Genomic DNA, 13,632 nt, shown 5'->3' on the forward strand with positions numbered 1-13,632 from the left:
ACTTCTGCCCTGCAAGTTGACCCTGACATTTTCAAGTGCCACCTGCCCCTGTGAACTTGAATGGATTGCGCTGTTCTTTGCACAAGAACAGAAACGTCTGCCTGGAGTGCAGCTTGTCCTAGTGGCTGGGACTTCCCTGACACACAGCTCCCCTTATCTGTTGTGGAGCGGTCTCACTGACATCTGAGCAAGCAACTGGAAGAAGCTTCAGCCCCAGTTCTAAAGGTTCACAGTGACTGACAGCTGGGGTTGAGACAGACCCGCCTTCTGTAGGTGGACTTTGGCGCTGGCCTTAGTTATCCTTTTATAGACATTACCTTTGGAGGGGGCACAATTTTCACCCTCCTGCCCTGCCAGTGTGGCAGAGTATTTTTTATTCTTTGTATCCAGTTATTTCTTGGTGTTTCTTGGTGAATTGAATGGAAGATATGCTTTTTCCTAAGCATGGCTATGGCACAAGAGGCTTTCCAAAGCAGCTGCTCAGGTGGCTCAGCCTGGAACCTGGGGCAGGCTGTGAGGGAGCGTCTTCCTGAGCCCTCAGTATGTCATCCACGAAGGACAGGATGGGCTCTGGGGACTTGTTCTTCGCCCCTTCCAGAGCTGAAACCAGAATGAGACTACCTGTGTCTCCAAAAAATAAAAAAAATTATCTGGGCTTGGCAGCATGCACCGGTAGTCCTAGCTACTTGGGAGGCTGAGGCAGGAGGACTATTTGTGTGTGCCCAGGAGTTTGAGGATACAATGAGCCATGATCGCACTTAAGCCTGGGTGACAGAGAAGGACCCTGTCTCTTAAAAAATAAAAGAAAAAGGAAAAGAAATCACCTTGTTTGTGAATAGAGACAATTTCTTTCTTTCTAATCTTACTACCTTTATTTTGTGTCATTTTCTTCCCTTATTCTATTAGCTAGGACTTCCAGTACCATGTTGGATAGGAGTGATGAGAGTAAACATCCTTGCCTGGTTCTCAATCTTATGGGGAAGGCAATCAGTTTTTCATCACTAAGTAAGATGTTTGCTGTAAGCTTTTTAAAGGTGCCATACATCAGGTTAAGAAGCTTGCTTCTATTCCTAGTTTGCAGAAAATCTGTAATAGGAAAATATGTTGAATTCTGTAAATTTTTTTTCTATATCAATTGATGTGATCATGTTGATTTTCTTGTTAGATTATTACTATGGCAGATTACATTGACTGATCTTCAAGTATTGAAGCAGTCTTGCATTCCCAGGAAGAACCCACTTGGTTATGGTGTATTCCAAGGACTACATAAACGCGCGCACACACACACACACACACACACACACACACACACACACACATTCCAGAAGTAGCACAGGTTCAAAATACAAAACTCAATTTAATTTGTATATACTAACAATAACTAACAGAAAATCAACATTTTAAAATAATTGCATTTGTTCTCTCTCTGAAAAAATGAAATGATTAAGTCTATATAAGATCTGTATTCTGAAAATGTACAAAATGCTGTAAACAAAATCACAGAAGACCTAAATCAATGAAGAAATACATGGATCCATGGGTAGAAATACTTAATAAAGACTTCAATTCTTCCCAAATTCATCTATACTTTTAATGCAACTCCATCGAAATCCCACCAAAGGATATATTGTGTATCAGGTAATCTGATTTTAAAAGACATGCAAAGATTAAAAGGTAGGAAAAAGAATGATGTCAGAAAAGCGATGCTACACAATTTTAAAGTTCTAAAATCAGAGCAGAACTGAAGGAAATAGAGACACAAAAAGCCCTTCAAAAAATTAATGAATCCAGGAGCTGGTTTTTTGAAAGGGTCAACAAAATTGATAGACTGCTAGCAAGACTAATAAAGAAAAAAAGAGAGAAGAATCTAATAGACGCAATAAAAAATGATAAAGGGGATATCACCACCAATCCCAGAGAAATACAAACCAGCATCATAGAATACTACAAACACCTCTACGCAAATAAACTAGAAAATCTAGAAGAAATGAATAAATTCCTCGACACATACACTCTCCCAAGACTAAACCAGGAAGAAGTTGAATCTCTGAATAGACCAATAACAGGATCTGAAATTGTGGCAATAATCAATAGCTTACCAACCAAAAAGAGTCCAGGACCAGATGGATTCACAGCTGAATTCTACCAGAGGTACAAGGAGGAACTGGTAGCATTCCTTCTGAAACTATTCCAATCAATAGAAAAAGAGGGAATCCTCCCTAACTCATTTTATGAGGCCAGCATCATTCTGATACCAAAGCCAGGCAGAGACACAACAAAAAAAGAGAATTTTAGACCAATATGCTTGATGAACACTGATGCAAAAATCCTCAATAAAATACTGGCAAACCGAATCCAGCAGCACATCAAAAAGCTTATCCACCATGATCAAGTGGGCTTCATCCCTGGGATGCAAGGCTGGTTCAATATACGCAAATCAATAAATGTAATCCAGCATATAAACAGAGCCAAAGACAAAAATCACATGATTATCTCAATAGATGCAGAAAAAGCCTTTGACAAAATTCAACAACCCTTCATGCTAAAAACTCTCAATAAATTAGGTATTGATGGGACGTATTTCAAAATAATAAGAGCTATCTATGACAAACCCACAGCCAATATCATACTGAATGGGCAAAAACTGGAAGCATTCCCTTCGAAAACTGGCACAAGACAGGGATGCCCTCTCTCACCACTCCTATTCAACATAGTGTTGGAAGTTCTGGCCAGGGCAATTAGGCAGGAGAAGGAAATAAAAGTTATTCAATTAGGAAAAGAGGAAGTCAAATTGTCCCTGTTTGCAGACGACATGATTGTATATCTAGAAAACCGCATTGTCTCAGCCCAAAATCTCCTTAAGCTGATATGCAACTTCAGCAAAGTCTCAGGATACAAAATCAATGTACAAAAATCACAAGCATTCTTATACACCAGCAACAGACAAACAGAAAGCCGAATCATGAGTGAACTCCCATTCACAATTGCTTCAAAGAGAATAAAATACCTAGGAATCCAACTTACAAGGGATGTGAAGGACCTCTTCAAGGAGAACTACAAACCACTGCTCAAGGAAATAAAAGAGGATACAAACAAATGGAAGAACATTCCATGTTCATGGGTAGGAAGAATCAATATCGTGAAAATGGCCATACTGCCCAAGGTAATTTACAGATTCAATGCCATCCCCATCAAGCTACCAATGCCTTTCTTCACAGAATTGGAAAAAACTACTTTAAAGTTCATATGGAACCAAAAAAGAGCCCGCATCGCCAAGTCAATCCTAAGCCAAAAGAACAAAGCTGGAGGCATCACACTACCTGACTTCAAACTATACTACAAGGCTACAGTAACTGAAACAGCATGGTACTGGTACCAAAACAGAGATATAGATCAATGGAACAGAACAGAGCCCTCAGAAATAACGCCGCATATCTACAACTATCTGATCTTTGACAAACCTGACAAAAACAAGCAATGGGGAAAGGATTCCCTATTTAATAAATGGTGCTGGGAAAACTGGCTAGCCATATGTAGAAAGCTGAAGCTGGATCCCTTCCTTACACCTTATACAAAAATCAATTCAAGATGGATTAAAGACTTAAATGTTAGACCTAAAACCATAAAAACCCTAGAAGAAAACCTAGGCATTACCATTCAGGACATAGGCATGGGCAAGGACTTCATGTCCAAAACACCAAAAGCAATGGCAACAAAAGACAAAATTGACAAATGGGATCTAATTAAACTAAAGAGCTTCTGCACAGCAAAAGAAACTACCATCAGAGTGAACAGGAAACCTACAAAATGGGAGAAAATTTTTGCAACCTACTCATCTGACAAAGGGCTAATATCCAGAATCTACAATGAACTCAAACAGATTTACAAGAAAAAAACAAACAACCCCATCAAAAAGTGGGCGAAGGATATGAACAGACACTTCTCAAAAGAAGACATTTATGCAGCCAAAAAACACATGAAAAAATGCTCATCATCACTGGCCATCAGAGAAATGCAAATCAAAACCACAATGAGATACCATCTCACACCAGTTAGAATGGTAATCATTAAAAAGTCAGGAAACAACAGGTGCTGGAGAGGATGTGAAGAAATAGGAACACTTTTACACTGCTGGTGGGACTGTAAACTAGTTCAACCATTGTGGAAGTCAGTGTGGCGATTCCTCAGGGATCTAGAACTGGAAATACCATTTGACCCAGCCATCCCATTACTGGGTATATGCCCAAAGGACTATAAATCATGCTGCTATAAAGACACATACACACGTATGTTTATTGTGGCATTATTCACAATAGCAAAGACTTGGAACCAACCCAAATGTCCAACAATGATAGACTGGATTAAGAAAATGTGGCACATATACACCGTGGAATACTATGCAGCCATAAAAAATGATGAGTTCATGTCCTTTGTAGGGACATGGATGAAATTGGAAAACATCATTCTCAGTAAACTATTGCAAGAACAAAAAACCAAACACCACATATTCTCACTCATAGGTGGGAATTGAACAATGAGATCACATGGACACAGGAAGGGGAATATCACACTCTGGGGACTGTTGTGGGGTGGGGGGAGGGGGGAGGGATAGCATTGGGAGATATACCTAATGCTAGATGACGAGTTAGTGGGTTCAGTGCACCAGCATGGCACATATATACATATGTAACTAACCTGCACAATGTGCACATGTACCCTAAAACTTAAAGTATAATAAAAAAAAAATTACTGACTGTGGTAAAAGGTTGGGAAAGATGTCTTTCAAGATGTTTCCTAAAACAAAGTTCTGTAATAATTAAAGTCACACTTACCATGTTCTAGACACTTCTAAGTGCTTTACATGTGAACCTCAGTTGAAGCTCACTATCAGTCCTAAGTGGTAATTACGATTGCTATTGTACCCATTTTACAAATGAGGAAACTGACGCATAGAGGGATTAGTTAAGTTGTTCAAGGTCAGGTAGCTAATAAGTGGCAGATTCAGGATGAGAACTCATCAGGCTGGCTTCAGGGACTGTACTTCTTAACCACTAAGAATGTTGGTTTCTTAGGTTGTATATGTAATGTGGCTTGCCCTAATAATCAAATATTTGTATTCTAATTCCGAAATTTTCAATGCCTCTGTGATTCTATATATTACTTTACCTCTCAAGCCTGTTTTCCTTAGTTGTGTTAGTTGCCAATAGTTAGTCTCTGAGTTCATTACCAGTTCTGGCTTCTTAGAATTTAGTGAACATAAGAGTCTATTATTAAAAAGTCAAAAACTAACAGATGCTGGTGAGGTTGCAGAGAAAAGGGAACACTTATGCGCTGTTGGCAGGAATGTAAATTAGTTCAACCATTGTGGAAAGCAGTATGACGTAGCTAAAAACAGAGCTACCATTCGACCCAGCAATTTCATTACTGGGTATATTCCCAGAGGAATATAAATCATTCTACCATAAAGACACATGCACACGAATGTTCATTGCAGCACTATTTATAATAGCAGAGACATGAAATTAACCTAAATTTCCATTAACGACAGATGGGATAAATAAAATGTGGTACATATACACCATGGAATACAATGCAGCCATAAGAAAGAATGAGATCATGTCTTTTGTAGGAGGCCATTATCCTTAGCAAACTAACGCAGGAACGGAAAACCAAATACAGCATGTTCTCACCTGTAAGTGGGAGCTAAATGATAAGAACTCATGGACACAAAGGGAACAACAGACACTGGAGCTTCTTTAAGGGTAGAGTGTGGGAGGAGGAAGAAGAACAGAAAAAACAACTATTGAGTGCCAGGCTTAAGATCTGGATGATGAAATAATCTGTACAATAAACCCCTGTGACATGAGTTTACTTATATAACAAACCTGCACATGCACCCCTGAACCTAAAATTAAAGTTAAAAAAAAAAGCAAACGAAAAAAGTAGTCTATGCCCATGGTTGAACTCACGTTGCAAGTAGAAAGGGGTTCTTTGGGGTATGAAAAGAAAACTGTAATTTAAACTTTTTTTTCTCATAAACTATTTGTATTGAAATAGATTACAGATTGTAAGTGGGCAAGAACTATGTTATGTATTGTTGTACCTAACTGTGGTCATACCTTGCAACCCACTGAGTGCCCAAAATGCACCTTATCGATTGTAAATATTTAGTATTAACATGATGATAATAAATAGATGGACTAATCAGTTCACGAAAACTTGCTCTTTGGCCAAAATCACTTAATACTAATGTGAGAAAGGACGTAAAAATAACCTTGCATTCTGTGATTTTTGTTTCTTCCAAGATATCACAGCCACAGCTCTGTCTTGAGAGAGTCAAGAATGAGGGCTATTTATTTTGTGATGTTACAGGTCTGCCCACATCAGTGCCCACCAGGAAAACTGCTGCTATGTTATCAAGAATTTAAAGGTAAGAAACCATATCTATGTAGGTAAGTTTTTAGACTCTATTCAGAAGATTATTTGTTTGTAGGGGGTTAGGTTAAGTATTATTATATTTTGTAGAGCTTGATAATAGTTATCTAGATAATCCCTGGAGAATTAAACAAAGCAATGTTGAAGATGTCCTGCTTATGTATTGTGTTAAAATTCAGTTTATACTTGGTTTGAAGTGGGAGTGAAAAATTTAGCCTGAAGACATGTATATTTAATTTGTTGTTCAAACAGGCTTGGGGTTTGTAGGTTTTGATTATTTTTGAATATTGAGTAAACTCGGTAATACAGTATATTCTTTCCATTCAAATCCTGAGAAAATATATTGGCACTGCCAAATGCAGGCATGCTCAATGAGTAATGAAACTAATTTGGTGTTCGTATTGGTCAGGATCCATTTAGAAGACAGAAATCATACCAGCAATCTAACAGGAAAATTTATATAAAGAATTATCAGCATGGTTGAACCTGGGAATTAATATAAATGATTGAACAGTTTTGGTTCATTATTTACAGAGAAACATGAATATGTATACAAGATACTAATTAGTATCTGTTATTTAAGGACATCTTAATACTTTACTAGGATGACAAATTCAATATCATATAGACATTGCTCTATTTAACATACTTATCAGTTAATTATTATATTTTTAAGGCTTTAGTTAAATTTATCATCTGTTTGCATATATATATCTTTATATGTGAAAACGCATGCATAGAAACATGTTAAATTCTTTACTGTAAATGTTCACATAAATAGTACACATTAGTAAAATTAGATTTGTCCTTTTTTTCTGTAAAATGAGCAAATTTTCTGTGTTCAGATAACAGATACCCATTTTTTTCTAGCAATCTATTCTGATAACTTTGCTCTTGATGTATTTTAACAAACAACTTGTCTTTGGGAATGTTAAAAGTTCCTGATAATCTTTGCCCTTGTGGTGGTATATCTATAAAACACAGTATTGTGTTTATATCTTGTTTCTTTTGACCATACTCAATTTTGCCTTTCTGAAATTTAGGCCCCAAATTAGAAAGAATAGAATGGTTGTGAAGTCTTTTTATGTACAATCAAATTTTCAGGTTTCTTGGAAAGGCCCCCAAGTAACATATTTTTTCCTTTGTTTTATTCAAAGAAATGAGGAAAGAGTAATAAAAATAATGTACTTTGTTTGTATTCAAAATTTGATCATTTTACAGCCACTGTGAGAATACTTTCGTTTAACAAGTGTAAGTCAAAATTTAAAAGCTGGTTAATCTAGAAGAAAGTGCTGTCTTCTTAGGTTGATTACAAATGTTGAAAGATACAATGTAAATGTGTTTCAATGATTGTATACTTTTCAAATTGAAAGATGCATATTCATATTTAAGCATAGACTGGTATAATTGTTTACAAAAATATTTTGCTTTTTACAGCCTAGATTTATAAACTCTTGTCAATTAGTGGCATTCTTTTTTTTTTTTTTTTTTTTTTTTTTTTGAGATGGAGTCACTCCTGTCACCCAGGCTGGAATGCAATGGTGCAATCTCGGCTCACTGCAACCTCCGCCTCCCGGGTTCAAGTGATTCTCCTCCCTCAGCCTCCCCAGTAGCTGGGATTACAAGCACCTGCCACCATGCCCGGCTAATTTTTTTTTTTTTCGTATTTTTAGTAGAGATGGGGTTTTCGCCATGTTGGCCAGGCTGGTGTGAACTCCTGACCTCAGATGATCCACCCGCCTTGGCCTCCCAAAGTGCTAGGATTACAGGCATGAGCCACTGTGCCCGGTTGGGGCACTCTTCTTATACCTTATGAAATAAATTAATAAACTTGCAGTTAAAGTTCCCATACTATTTCTCTCGTCTTCACCTATCAGTATCCACCACTGTAACATGCTGACTCCAGGACTCCTTCCTCTACTAAAGAAAAAAAAACCTCTCAATGATTTAATCTGTATGAAAATATTTTCTAGGCTTTACATAGGCTTAACATAGATTTCCTTGAGTAATTCTGATTTAATTTTGTTTTATAATGGTTTGCATTTAAAAACAAAAACTTGAAATTATCAAACAGGCTATACGATTACAGATTCAAATTCAATCTTGGAACATGAAACTCTACTGGAATTTATATCAGTTCATATAACTGAGTTCATTGTCCTCATGTGAGCCTCCCAGGTAAAAAGAAACAAAGATCAACATTTATACAAATAATAGGCACGTTGTAGTATGCTTGGTCATTGCTTATTTTGAGGACTACCTTTCACTGAGAATGTTATTAAATACCTTGGTAAGGCTTTACTTTCTACTCAAAAACTTCATTGTTCCTATTTGCAATCTTTAGTAAAAAATAGAGATAACAAATGGAATTCAAAACCAAAAATTGGCAATGCTCTCAGACTTTATAACTTCCAAGGCCTAAGATATTGCCATAAGCCTTGATGACATACATAGATTGTTTCTTAGGGCTTAATTCCAGGCCACTTCATGAATTTGGGATACTTCCCTATGGTGAATGGATATGACTAGATATCATCAGTCTTATCATTAAACAGGTACAAAAATCATTTCTAAAATAACTACTCATGACCTTGAACATGGAAGTGTAGTCTTCTGAAAGAAACCCCATTTAAAAAAATCCACCCTTACCCTTCTACAGAAAGGAACTTTGCAGGTACAGTAACAACCAGCATAGCAGTAAAATTCCAAGAGGTTGATCCTTGGATTCATGTTTCTTAAAAAGACAGACCTCATTTTCTTTTGACCACTGCATATCATCTTCTTTTAATTGCTGAGTGTCCGTTGAATTGGGAGACTTTCAACTGAGGATACTTAACTGTCTTCTAAAATCAGAAAGCTCTAGAGAGTAGAAAACTGCCACGCAGCATGAACAAACAAAATCAATTTTGTGATTCTTCTTCATCCTATTCCTTTCTGTTTGCTCTTCTTTAACCTTGCCTACTACTGTACTGTAGCATATCATATTGACAAGAGACCAATTTCTCAACATGCTTCCTCTCCATCTTTCTACTGTTGGCACCTATGGTCTTCAGTTGCTCAAAGAGAAACAAAATTCTCTTGTGCATTTTCTTCAGACCATTTCTACCACTTTCAATTAACTGATTATTGGCTCTGTCATCCTCCATCCAACCCTGCTGTCATGGATTTAACAGCTGTCTCTTTAAAACATGCATTCTCAGCAGGAGTGGTATCACCCCCACAGAGGCAAAAATCTGTTCTTATGAATTAAAAATGTCTTACCGTTTTTATGTATAATCATGGTTCTACACGTGGTACATGAACAGGTATGCATCTATATGGTATTAAAATTTCTTGGGTATGGCAATTAGAAACAAAACGTCTAAAAAGGCTCTTTAGAAAATAATATTGAAAAAAGTTGACAAGCATTACTTAAATATTTCAGAAAGTCAATTCTCTTTTAGAGGTCTTATCTGGTACTTAAATTACCTTTACATTATTAACGCCAACCTTTAATCTTGTAAAAAGTGGATCTTAACCCTACTCAATGAAATGCTTCCATTGAGGTCATTATATCCTTATCAGCTAGACATAGCTCATCAGACACATGTACTAATTTCAACACTATCATTACTATAGTAGTCTGTCTTCTGTTTTTTCAGAAACACTCCAGCCTGCTTTGCAGAAATTATTTCGCTCTACTTAGAAAATCTGACCAACTTAAGGTACCAATGATTGACTCACTCCTGTTAAAATGAAGGCTACTTATATTACCAATGGGGCTGTGCTCTTCTAGGATACTGTTTCTTATGTGAACATCACTTCTGCTTTAAAGACTCAACAAACCATTTAAAATCCATCAGCCAAGTTTGGTATTATCCTTGATTTCCTTTTAAGGAATTCCCGAGCGAGTGCTTATGCTATAGCAAAATGGTTCTTTCTACACCTCATAAATACAGTCAAGTAAATAACCATGACTAAGCTAAAAGAAAAAGCCATCCAGCTCTTTGAAACAGACCCAGCAATACATTGGGATGTTTTAATGGTCTGGGTTTAGTTCTGGGTCCCTGGCTTTGTGGTCTATTCCAAGGACTAAAACAATTGTGCTGGTAGTTTGTCCGTGTTGCGGTTGGCTGTTTACATCCTATCCAAAATTTTAGTTGCTGTTTGCACAGCCATTGTCACATTACATGATTCAACAACTTATCTTGTAACAAAAGCAGCTGGAAGGATTAACTCTAGTCCAACTTCAAACAACATTTTCTGGAAAATCTCCTGATTCACAGAATTTCAGCCATGTATTTTATTGATCGAAATTTCCCTCCTTCATCCTTTCTAGTTTTTGTGGGTGAAATCACAGAATTGTTGAATCCTAATGTTGGAAAATACCTTCAAGGCTATTTAGTACCAACACCCCAATTAATATCAGAAACTTCTCCACAGATACTTTGTGAAGTCTGGTATAAAAAGAAATAATTTTAAAGGTTATATGTCATTTGAGTTAAAAATTAGCATGAGTTCTGCTTCTCTACACCTCCCTTGCACCTACGCCCTGTGTAATGTGACTTCACACCTCCTCTCATCAGGATGAGAAGTCTATTTATCCCACCCCTTGAATCTGAGCTGGCCTTTTGACTTATTTGTCTAATAGGATGTGGGGGGTGATAGTGTTTAGTTGCAAGTGAAGGCCCCTCTACCTTTTGGAACTCTGCCCAGCCACTATGTGAACAGCCTGGGATAACCTGATGGAGAATTGGAAACACATGGATCTAGCAGCCAAGTGGACAGTGAACTAACTGTCCCAGATGTAACTGAGGTCATCGTAGACCAGCCAGCCCTCAGCTGGCCAGTCAGCTGCCCATAGACGCATGAGTGAGCCCAGAACAAATCAGATGAGCAAATACCAGATCAATAGAAAGTTCCAGCTAACTTGTAATCTCCAGAGCAAAACTAAAGCCTTTTGTTTTAAGCCACTAAACTTTGGAGTAATTTGTAATGAAGAAAATCCTAACTGACATAGGCAGCAAACTACAATTATAATTATATGTATTTATTCTATTAGAACCCTATTTTAGCATTATATAATTCCATTAATTATATTTGGAATGATTTCGAGTAATTCATTTGTTCTGATTTGATTGGTTAAAAGATTTTTTTTTCTTAGAAAGTATTCCTTTGGGTTGTTTTTGTCTGTGTTTAGCTGATAACTGCAGTGAATCCTAATTTAGGAAAGAATATTGAGAAACCAGAAGCAGCTCAATTATGCGCTAAGCAAGTGCTAAGTAGTGTGAAAATTTTCAAATAAATGTTAAAAAAAAAAAACCAAAATGGCCCTAAAGACCTACACTTTTCTTAGCATAATAACAAAATTGAGACAGAAAATTGAAAATATGTGTAACACAGGCCAGGCTCGGTGGCTCACGCCTGTAATCCCAGCACTTTGGGAGGCCGAGGCAGGCGGATCACCTGAGGTCAGGAGTCGAGACCAGCCTGGCCAACATGGTGAAATCCCATCTCTACTAGAAACACAGAAAAGTTACCCCGGCGTGGTGATGCACGCCTATAACCCCAGCTACTCGGGAGGCTGAGGCAGGAGAATTGCTTGAACTCAGGAGGCAGAGATTGCAGTGAGCCAAGGTGGCGCCACTGTACTCCATCCTGGGTGACAGAGAGACTCCGTCTCAAAAAAGAAAAAAGAAAATATGTGTAATACAAAGTGTATGACATAGATTGAAATTGCAATAAGATTTCATAGCAAATAGTATTTACTGCAGTGCAACCTCATAGGAGACAAACGTAATTTGAGTCTTAAAAATATTCATAGTTTTCAACAGGCAAAGTAGAAAATAAGGGTGTTTAATCAGAACAATGTGAACAAAGGCATTCTCACTCCTTATAATGTCTCCTGAAAAATGGTTCTATTAACTGGCTACAGTTTCCTAGAGAGTTTAAATTGTCTTGGAAAATTTATACTTTTTTTTACACCATCATTTATCCAATAGCCACTGAGTGCCTACCATGTGGTAGGCATTTCTCTATGTCCTTGGGATACAACAGTGAAGAATCAGGCAAAAATAATTGTTATTGAGGTGCTTGCATTCTGTACAGGAATCCAGTCCTCCATTGCCATTTAGGCAAAATCACTTAACCTATAAGTTAACCAACAATTTAAGTCATCCTGTACTCTTCATTTTAACACCAAAAAAAAAACTGAAATAAAGTAGTAATAATTGGACATTACTGTTTGTGTCTTGAGCCTGAAAATCACTACTGATGAATAAAAATATCTGAACATAAACCTGTGAGCAAAACAAGCTATCTGGGGTTCAATTTCAGTCAAAATTGGAATTACGTTTAGTGATTATGCCTGTTTGACTATTTTTGCCTGGAAATGTTTACTTGTGTAGCAGTTACTTGCTTCCTAAAGTAGAATACTGAAAATTTTTCATGAAGTGCAAAGGACAAATCAGAAGTAAACTCTAGTTTTACAGTGTCCCCATGTTTATTTTGAAAGGGCCCTGGTAGATTGTGTTGAGATACAGAGTGCAGTTGGCTTCCCAGACCTGGGAAATCAGACTTGGGTTCCAGCCCTATTAGTGGGTTACCTTGTAAATGTTGAAAAATTATTCTGTGTGCTTGCTTTATTATTTGAAAAATAGTACTTTTGGAAAAACCACCTTCTGAGCCCAGGTATTACAGAAAATTGATTATATAATAATTTATTTGTTCATAAGAAATATTTTTGAGCATCTACTATGTAACAGAACCGTTTGTTGATTCACAATACTAAGAAGGTCCTTGCCCTCCTGGGCTCATATTCCCATGGAGAGGGCCTAATAATAGTAGTACTAGTAGCAACAATAACAAAATAAGAAAATAAATAAATACTTATTCAGTTTTATTTATTGTGTAGGAAGTAAGATGTTCTGAAGGGGAAAAGTTGATAAACTTGTTCTGATTGGTACAGAACTGTTTTTTATTTGTTCTGTTTTGCTCAGTTGGGAGGAAACAAGAGCATCATCAAAGGCAAAAACAAAAACAAAACAAAATGAACCAATAAGCCTCTAAGGTAGCAGGTGAAGCTCGTCACAAACAGTTGTAGAAGTAAACTTGAATTACCACCAAGGAGTAGATTAAAGTCTATCTCCACCAGACCAAGATAAGTTAGTTGCTTCGTGACTCTATAGGTGTTTAAAATCCAAAATTACTTTTAGAATT

The 13,632-nt window shown here is 37.0% G+C and overlaps 1 long non-coding RNA gene across 1 annotated transcript in view; it reads left to right on the forward strand.

The window, feature by feature from the left end:
- Nucleotides 1-6,309: 6,309 nt before the first annotated feature.
- Nucleotides 6,310-13,632, forward strand: part of LOC109029068 (uncharacterized) — a 47,726-nt gene continuing 40,403 nt past the window's right edge. Inside the window, exon 1 of the long non-coding RNA XR_008670513.2 lies at nucleotides 6,310-6,430. This is a non-coding gene — a long non-coding RNA (uncharacterized lncRNA). The remainder of the gene's footprint in view (nucleotides 6,431-13,632) is intronic.

Source organism: Gorilla gorilla, chromosome 10 (assembly GCF_029281585.2).
Source record: "Gorilla gorilla gorilla isolate KB3781 chromosome 10, NHGRI_mGorGor1-v2.1_pri, whole genome shotgun sequence".
Lineage (NCBI taxonomy): Eukaryota > Metazoa > Chordata > Mammalia > Primates > Hominidae > Gorilla > Gorilla gorilla.